Below are 9,833 nucleotides of genomic sequence, written 5' to 3' on the forward strand. Positions count from 1 at the left end.
GAGCAGCTCTGGCTGCTCCACCCGCAAACACATTACAAGGTTAATTTCTCTATTGATTAGAAAAGCAGAATAAACCAATACTTCACTCTAAATCTCCTTTGTTTTCACACATGCATGTTTTTTCTGCTTTCTCTGGAGGTACAAATGCAAACGGTTGATGAATGAGGCTTTTCCTGATATCATCTTCCCACCATACCCCTCCACTCATAATGAAAAAATAAATCATGCTTAGCACAGCGTTAGGCTCACGTTTATTGCCAAAAATCGAACAGTTTTCAAAAGTTTTTCCTTTCTACAGAAAAGTATTTTCACAGACAAGTTAAAAACAATGTTAAGAGCTTAAATATACATTCGGACGTCTGCTGGCTGACGTCTAGGATTTACACCAGAAATCGGCAAGAAGTTCATTCAATTTTCTGCTAATAATACTGTCTCAGAGCTTCTTTCATACACACACACACACACGCGCACACATTCATGTATATACAAAGACAAAAATAGTTTCCTGTACTGAAAAGAGGTGACACCACTTTGTGGTCTGTTCATGCCGTTCAGCAGAAGGCCGTCCCATCAGTTAGCTTTGTGCCGAAGCGACGAACTGTGCCTGTGCAGACTGGGCGACTGGTCCGTTGGACATGTGTAATGAAGCCCATCACACACACACACACACACACGCAAACAGAGTGCTGTTGTTGAGTCCATGTAGGGGGAAGAATTTATAGCACCCATTTATTACCCTCTGCTTTATCAGAGAGATGCGATTCCTCTGTGCGTTTCTGATGCCGTCATTATGGCCCATTATGGGGAGCTGACAGAGATGGAGCAGAGGGCGTTGATGGATTTTGGTGCAGGGGCCCGCTGTCACTACCACGTTTATCGAGTGCAGCCTGAGAGACACTCTCCCCGTACAAAATGGCCGCGGCGCCACAACATGGCTCCGGCTGGAAAAAAAACAATTACCTTCTGACGATCGGCACAAAATGTTAAAACATTCATCTGGTGCTCGTGTGTGTTTGGAAAAGCTTCAAGAAGCGACAGTCCTGCTTCTCATCACGGCACATTTACACAGGAAAAGCATTCAACTTACAGCTTTAAAGAGATCTGTTTAAAAAGTATGAAAGATCCCATACTGAGTCTGGACCAGCTTTCCTCAAGTATCTATCTAACACAACACTCACAACGAAGCAACAACTGTGTTACAATCATATAAATAAAATTCATAATTATAATAGTGTCAGTGTGCCTTAAGAGTCACTTCGGCACCGTTTTCCTTCATTCATGTAGTCAAAAATGACAAATGAAGACCAGCTTCAGCGTGTCCTTAACGACTCCCTTTTGAGGTGCAAAATCTGTCACCAAACACGTCGATGAGGCAAAATCATTTTTAGGTCCAAAGTTGAGCCAGCTTCATGGATAAAAGGTGTCAGTTCAGTCAGTTCCTCTCTTTGAATGCCACAGATCAACAAAGTAGCTGAGAAACACAAGTGATAGATGAGGCTAATTAACTAATTGATCTGGATGATTCTTAAGAACATTTCATAGTTATCTTCTTCTGCCCTCCATCTTTAGCATTTTCTCATCCTGTTTGGCATGAGGAAATAAAGACACAGGGGTTTTCTGTTTCTAAATCATGAACAATGACAGGCAATACTGAAGGGATCTCTTAATTCTCTGACATGATTTGAATTATTATTACCCTTCTTGCAGAAGCAGAACAATAAAGTCAATTAATACAGTAGAGATGCAGCAGTCAGACTTTTCCTGGCCAATACCAATTTTCAATTTTCTCTGATATCTGATCTATCGAATTCAGTTTGAAACACTTTTAATACTGTATTTAGGATCTAGACAAAGTCCTTAGNCTTTTAAATATGTTCAACGATGCTCTAGGTTCATAGCATTAAAATTTCTTTTATTTAAAGAGTCATAAAAAGCAACAATGAATGATCCTTCGTGATTAAATTTGCTCGTGTCTGTGCAGCAGATTTGCTTGGAGAAGTCAGAGCCTTCAGCTCCTCCGACTTCCTCCTCTGCCGCTTTTCATCCTGCAGCACAGTATGTTTAGATTGCAGCCCTGATGCTCCCGTCTGCAGTCAGAGGGGGAGGAAAAACAACAGATGATTCACTGATGTGAGATGATTACACAACTGTTGGCATTTTATTTCGCTTCTGACCGAGCGCGTGTCTCTGATGGCTGAATTCCTGCTCATGTGGGAATCACGAGCGCCCACCCACGGTTAATGCACCTGCATCCCTCAGTGGGGGAGCTAGAGGAAGAAGTGCAGGCTGCAGCACAGCGCAGAGACATGCAGGCATGTCACAGATTTTTTCCCCCCCATCCCCAGCAGTCACAGAACGCCAGTGCTGGAGATTCATTCTGTTCTGTACGAAAACAGAATTTAGGTACTTTTTAAAAAGCTGTTCTTGTCTGATTCTCAGTCCATTTTGTAGTGTAACCTCAGTCCCCCCAATTCATAAACCCTCACAGCTGGAGCACATTCATCTAATTAGACTAGCCTGTTGGTTCTACAAATCATTCCTTCCATTATCGCTCTCCAATTTATTCATTTGTCACCAGATTCTCTTGTTGTTACCATGATGTTCTCACACTTTCTGTCCCTCCTGCAGCTCTTTTGTTCTTCCGGCTAATTGATTCTCAATTTCTGCAAATTTTCAAACTTTCAAATTATTATTCCTACAGCTTCTCTTTGGGTCCTACATCAACTCAATTACACCAACATAGCAGCTTGAAAGTCGCTGGTAAGATGAGGATCTCGATCTGCTGATAAAAAAGCATCCATGATTTTCTTTGAGCCTCTAAATCCTACTTCAGCTATTGCAGATCTCTTCAAATTTATGACACTACAGGTTTGTTGTAATATGAAATGAAATCATGGGGGCTTTTTCTTCAGTAGCTTAGGATTCCCATCTCATCAGCTACTATCAAGCTGCTCTGTCAAGGTAATAAATTGAGTTAATGTAGGACCCAAAGAGACGATGTGGGAAATATTATTTGAAAGTTTGAAAACTTAAAATTCACGCACATCTTTTAACTTGGTAGAGAGTAAACTTTGCATTATTTTTCCATTATTATCCAAAATGAAATTTGTGTAGAGCCATAAAGCCAACTTGGGAAGTGAAATAAAATATTTTGTGCTTTGGGTAAATTTTCAAAATATGCTCTTTATTTTATTTTAATAATAAAAAACAATTTTCTTTTCTTTTTTTTTTCTTCAATTTTGCACAAAATACATAAAACTTTTGAAATAAACATCAAAAAACAAAAACACTTTCTTGATTAGAAAAGGGACAACTGAGTCCTTGTACAAACAGTAAATCAGTGATGTGAGAACAATGAACAATATCTCCAAATCCCATGTCTCTCTTACTGTCGTTTCATGTATACATTTTATGGAGGTATTAAAGACCTGAGCAACCAGCTGCAGAGACATCTTCTGTAGACCAAAACTTGACTATTTAAGTTATGTTGTGTATGAAGGGAACTATGAAGTGAATCACTACCTGAGAAAATGGCCACATGATTCAGTAAAACCATTACACCAAGGAAGTGTACTTTGTCTATAAAAAATAAACTTGACTTCAGTTGTAATTTGAACTGATTGAACATGTTAACACAGCAACTGGTAGAAACATTTTCTATTCCTGGACGCCCAGCTGACTGGGCAGACTTTACAACAATCACTTCTCCTTCATCAGCGTGTAGCTAAGCTAGACCAAGTCCATTTTTGCAGCAATCCCCCTGAGCATGCATGTGGCAACAGTGGAAAGGAAAACTCCTGTTTAACAGAAAAAAAACCTCCAGGAGAACCTGACTCAGTGTGACCATTTACTGTCAACAGAAACACAGAATCACTGAACCAGGTGTACTTTCTGTGTTGAAACACAGAAACCATTGAATTGTTATTTAAAAAAAAAACATGCATCTGAATTATTTCATGCTTTAATTTGTAATAATAATAATAATTTTCAAAGGGTGTAATATAATTCCAGCTGCAGTTGATTTTTTTGTGAGTGGTTGAGAATCAAAATCATTCAAATTTAATGTCAACATGATAAAGACAAAGGATGTTTTTAACCAGAGAAACAGGAAATTCTTTGCGCATGTAAGACTAATTACTGTCCACTAAATACATCTTCATAAGTCCTGTATCAGACTCAGACTGAAAAACTAACCGCTGCAAACAGCTGAGGTGGATATTATGTCAGTATCTGTATCTCAGATTCGTTGCCGTCTTCCACTTTAGATCATCTCAGATCCGCTCTGTTCTGTTGCAGAGCTTTCAGATATTACTTCCGCCTCAGGAAGTGGCGCGTCTCTCTGCTCCGCCGTGAGAAGAGGTGTCTGGGGAAAGTGGACACGAGGTCGCAGGCGAGCGCCACATCGGGGCATCGAGCTCCAGCCGAGTGGGAATTTATGTTGATTTTCATGCTTGGCTAAGCCTGTATTGCCAGCTGCCATTTATGCTCAGACATTCATTCTGAATGAGCAACTATGTGTGTATTACTCTCTATATATTTGTGTGTGTGTGTGCGTGTGTGTGTGTGTGTGTGTGTGTGTGTGTGTGTCCTATTTTGGCCAGATGAATATAGGAGACATCTTGGAATAGATACAGGGTCATTTTGTAGCAGAATGTTTTCATCTGAACTGCCTTAAAGACAAAATCAAACTCAGATTTTCTGCATTTAGCAGCAGGCATACACACAAACAGATACACAGCAGTGTTTTCTTTTTTTCTTTTTTTCTTTTTTGCATTCACATGGCTTCAAAAGAAAAGTGGAGAGCTTTTTCCTTTCCTGCAAAACATAATTCAGCTTGGAGTCTAATTCATATTATTACTGAAATTGCCTCAAATTTGTTGCCATGGTAGTTTTTCTTTCGTCTCTCTTTTAAGCTTTGTGCCTCCTCAGTGGCCGATGATTAGAGCCGACAGCGGCTAGAAGGAGCCTGGGCGTGTATGTGTGTGTGTGTGTGTGTTTGTGTGTGTGAATGGGAGGACAGATAGGCTGTGAGGCAGTGACCTGGTAATAGTGAATGTATCCACAGGCTATATTCCAAGATAGTTGCCATGGTCACAAAAATTGGGAGGCAGAGCAATGAGAGAGGAGTGTGAATGTTTTTTTTTCTTTTGTGTGTGTGTGTGTGTGCTCGCGTGTGTGTCTGATGTCGTCTCATGTCTCAGACACAGAGAGACACAGCGAGAGACAAAGAAAGAATCAGAGAAAGGGAAAGATTGACTTTGAGAGGAGGAGGCTTGATGTAACACTGCAGACTAGCAACAGGGAATGGTATTACATTACCAGATGCTGAGCTCTGCTCACAAAGACTCAATTTAACTTGCAACTTTAAGTAATAGCAATAAAATTTTTGTCACTGCTTTGCCATCACCAGCACTATTTAGCTTGTGAGGAATGATAATCCAGAAAAAACCTAAATGACAACATACAGTCCTTACAAAGACTTAAAAATCAGTAACTGACCTCAGAGGAGCAGCATCCAGTTGCTGCCTTCCTGTTGGTTGTTCCAGAAGCTCTTCTTCTGCTTCTCAAATATCTACGGTTGTATAATTGCACATATGTTTGCATGTATTTTCACATGCGAGAAAAAATGTTGACTTACCCTAACCAGTGCAAGGAAGCACAGTAAGTTTGACATCATCGTGTTAACGCAGATCTGTATTGGCAAAGGAGCAATGGGATACTTTTATGGAAAAAAAAACATATTTTAAGATTTCTTATGACGATCGTAAGGCTGAGACAGGTAAAAGCCTCTGTCGCAACAAAAACACACAAAAAGCTTACATTTTTCCTCAAAGCTCTGAATCTGCAGTCAACACTGAAAGTTACACTGACTGATGGAGCAGAGCTGCTGTTTCTTCATTATCATCTTCAGATCCTGCCGCCTCTTTCACTGTGAGGCAAACACAGCGTTTGTTTTCCCACCGTCTCGAGGTGCATTTAAATCCATCACTGACAGACTGCTATAGCGAAGATGATTAATGACATCATGAAGGAGGATTTTATTGATGGGACATTCTCACGTTGTGGACCAGGCGGGATGTTAATTTTACTCTTACAAAGTGGCATCACACACACATAGATCACTATGATAGAACTTCAGAGTGGAAATTAATCAAAACAATGTTTATGTCTACTTGAGGTTCTGAAATTGCAACAGAGGAAGTAAGACGTTTACCTCATGCAGCTTCAGAGCTGGTTAAGTGTTGAACATCACAGCAGCTGCTTCTGGACTGAGAGAGAGATCAGTTAGACTAACCTTTATTCAACATCTCACATTAACTGTAAAACATATAAAAGTTTATCAGCAGTCTCATATTTGAGGTTTTAACAGTCATTCAATCAAAGAAAAATCATTTTGTCTGACACAAACCATCCCTTCAGTTTATGACTGAATAAACTGTGAACGTTTTACCAACATTTTTCCCAACTCCCAGCCTCGTCACATTTCATTTAATGCTGTTTTAGTCTGTCAGTAAATCTGCAGCCCTCACAATGTGATAACATAGTTAATCAGTTGATCGTGTTCACCTGGACACTGCTGCTCTCCTTCAGCTCCGTAACTCGGTGGAGTTGCAGGATAATAGTTTTCACGTAACTTTCCCGTTGAAATATATGTTTTTAAGACATTTCAAGAGTTTATATATTTCTTGAACTCCCCAACTCCACTTGAATTTTCTTGCAAAAGCATTGAAAATATGCATCTAACCTAAAGGGTAAATATTACGCTTTAAGGTTAATATGTTTCTGGGAAATGGTAAGAACTTTCAAAAGTTTTTTTGTTTTGTTTTTTGGATTCTTTTTACTTGACGCTGTAAAACGACTGTTTGAAAAAGGACATGGACTAAAAATGATTTTGCGTTTTTTTACTCCACTTTCTAATTTTTGCTACGCCTCCTTATAGGAAGATGTGAGCCAGTCAGTGATGCAATTCCTGTGTTTTGTCAGTTTTTGCAGACGGCCACAAATTATTTTTATTTTGGTGCTTAATTAAACATAAATGTAGTATATGATTTATTTGATCAAAATTTTGTTTGCTTTACTTCAAATGCTGAATGCTTGTTTTCCTGTCTTCTGTCCCAGCCTGTCTGTAGCTGAATGAAGACCCCTGTCCCGTCTGTCTGCTACAACAAAACATCATCATCATCATCATCATCATCATCATCATCAGACTATGGGGTTTCCCCCCCGCCATGACTCACACACAGATCTAAGACAGACTGTGTCCTCCGGCACGGCGCTGTCATCTCTGCTGCTGTCCACCCACATCTTGTCCCAACCTCCTGAAGCTGCGGTCAGGAAAAGCCCCCCCAGAGGAGGAGGGGGCGCTACTCTGTGTGTTTCTTTACACTCGTGTTGTAAATAATGAGACAGCCGAGACAATGAAATGATGAGTGTGGAGAGGACGTGGCTCTTCATGAGATTTGATCATGATTTTTTGCTAAAGGAAGACCTGGAAATTTTAAAGACATAGTTGCAGCTTCGGATGTCGTTTAGTTTGGAGCTTTCTCAGTTCCGTTTCTGTTTTCTCTCTATTTTTCTTTTGTGCTTTTCCTTTTGTATTTATGCTATTTTTTGTCCTTTTCAATCTTCATTTCTTTCTTGGATTTTCCAAACTTTATATCCTTTTATTTCTTCTTGTTTTATTTCACAAGAACTACTTTTTAGTTCCCATCTTGATTTTCTTTCCTTTCCTTTTTGTGTCTCTTCTTTTCTCCTCTTCTCTTTTCTCTCCTTTTATTTTCTTTTTTTCTTTGGTTTCTGTCCTTTCCCGTTCTTTTCTTTTTTTCTCTCCCCCATTGTTCCTTTTGACTATTCTTTCTACTTTTTCATGACTTTTTCTCTCTTGTCTTTCCCTTTCATTTTTGAATGAAGTAGCTCCAATAAAAATAAAGAGAAACAGTAACAACAAAATAAAACTCATGTATCTCTGGAGGGTTTGGAGTGGGTGTGTTTGATGAGTAATCAAGTTGTAGGACTGTCAGAGTACTGATGCATTTGCTGTGTATATGTGTGTGTTGGGGGGGCATTGGTCCAGAGTCATGAGTCATGTTGAGCCCTCCTCTTCCTCCTCCTCTTCCTCCTTCGTCAGTGGCATTTTTGAAAAGAGGAAGGCTGCACCAACATGCCGCTTCAGGCTAAAAGCTGTCTATTGTCAATGTGTCGTAGTGATAAGGTGTGTGTGTGTGTGTGTGTGTGTGTGTGTCAGAATGATGCGCCGGCATGCATAAACACACATAACCCTTTCAATTCTTCTTTTGAAGTGTGAAGGCATCGCTTTGTGCCTACTTTGTCAGATTTGTTCGACGTGAGACAGACTGTCACTCTGAATGTTTCTCTGTGTGTGTGAGACTTGTGGGGGGGATGGAGCATCTGTCTATGTGAGCATGAACCAGAGTGTGTGTTTCTGATTACTGGAAAATACTATAAAACCCAGGATGCAGTTACAGATTTTGAGGAGCTTTCTGTTACTGTCAGTAATATGCATAAAAAAGAACAATTTCCTAAGTGTCACCATGTAGGACTCATAACCCCAAACTTCTGATGAAATAATTAAATATCAAATTTGGAGCAAAAGTTCAAAAGATCACCTCCAGTCTCCAGTCATGTTGTTGAAAATGACAGTATGTCTCATTTCTAACAATATGGAGCCTGTGGAGTCAACAAAGGCATTTTCAGCCTTGTTTATGTTTATACTGTAGACTATCGCAGATGACAGATAACGCTGCTGGTTTCATGTTAAAAATGTAAATTTATTACCTTTTGGTCAGATTTAACTAAATGCATAATTTATTTGACAGGATCACTCAGGATTATCTGCTCCGGAAACAATCTCCTTCCAGCATATTAGCACTGATGGATACCGAGAGATAAAAATAACCTTCTTTCCATGCAATCATTTTATCTTTAATTATGTGTTGTATTAAATGACACTTTTTATATGTAAATGTGATTATATTAATCTACATACACATTGCAGGTTTATTTAAAACTGTGCTGCTTTTAATTTGGCTCTTTTCTTGCAAAACATAAAGGCCAAAGTGGCTATTTGAATATCTTTGATGTTCCTTTTCAGCGTGTGTCTTCCTCGCGCAGATTCACAATCATCTCTCTGCCTGTCTGCAGGAGCGATAGCACTCTCTTCATTACGCGCTTCATTAATCTCAATGCTAATTGATTCTGCGAGGGCCTTTCAAACTGAGGGCCAAGTCATGTCTTTCCCCATTGATTTTGTGTGTGCGTGTGTGCGTGTGCGTGTGTGTGTGTGTGTGCACCTGCTGGTTCCTGGAGAGACACATCCTGACAGAAAAGCCTCTCCTGGCTGTCAGTCTGCCCTCAAGTGTGGCACTGATATGCTTTGAGGGCCGCAGGCCTGCCTTGGAGACAAGTAGAACAAGAAAAACACCAACAAACAGACCCAGAGGAGAATTTACGGGAAATAAAAGCACAAAACGTGGATGAGAGGCAGTTGGCATATTGTATGTTTGAACTGGCTGGATAAAACGAGGGATGCTGGAGCAGTTAAATGGTCCATGTTCTGTTGCTAGGAGACACTGGGGCTGGATGGTGGAGATAAACGCTGGGATCCACCCCTGGCAGGGAGGAGAACGTGGGTAGGAGTCGGGCGGAGGCAGGGGGTAAGAAAGAGAGAGGAGTGTAAGGGAGGGTGGGAGGCTCGACACAGAGGCGTCGTCAGCCATGGTGGACGGGTTTGTGGCCCCACTTATTCCCCATCCATGCCTTATCTCTCTTTTTCTGTCATTTGCTAAAGTCGGCCACTTTATTCACCCAGATGT

General features: G+C 40.3%; 1 long non-coding RNA gene across 2 annotated transcripts; it reads right to left on the minus strand.

Annotated features, from left to right (window-relative positions):
- Positions 1 to 1,891: 1,891 nt before the first annotated feature.
- LOC103135594 (uncharacterized) lies at positions 1,892 to 6,307 on the minus strand. Of its 2 annotated transcripts, none has more exons than XR_001661726.1 (5): positions 6,215 to 6,307; positions 5,821 to 5,929; positions 5,639 to 5,692; positions 5,500 to 5,572; positions 1,892 to 2,087 (listed from the first exon to the last, which is right to left on the minus strand). It is a non-coding gene; the product is annotated as an uncharacterized LOC103135594 (long non-coding RNA). The 2 variants fall into 2 exon arrangements; XR_001661727.1 differs by lacking the exon at positions 1,892 to 2,087 and adding an exon at positions 4,242 to 4,363.
- Positions 6,308 to 9,833: the final 3,526 nt, after the last annotated feature.

This window comes from Poecilia formosa, unplaced genomic scaffold, assembly GCF_000485575.1.
Source record: "Poecilia formosa unplaced genomic scaffold, Poecilia_formosa-5.1.2 Scaffold2, whole genome shotgun sequence".
Lineage (NCBI taxonomy): Eukaryota > Metazoa > Chordata > Actinopteri > Cyprinodontiformes > Poeciliidae > Poecilia > Poecilia formosa.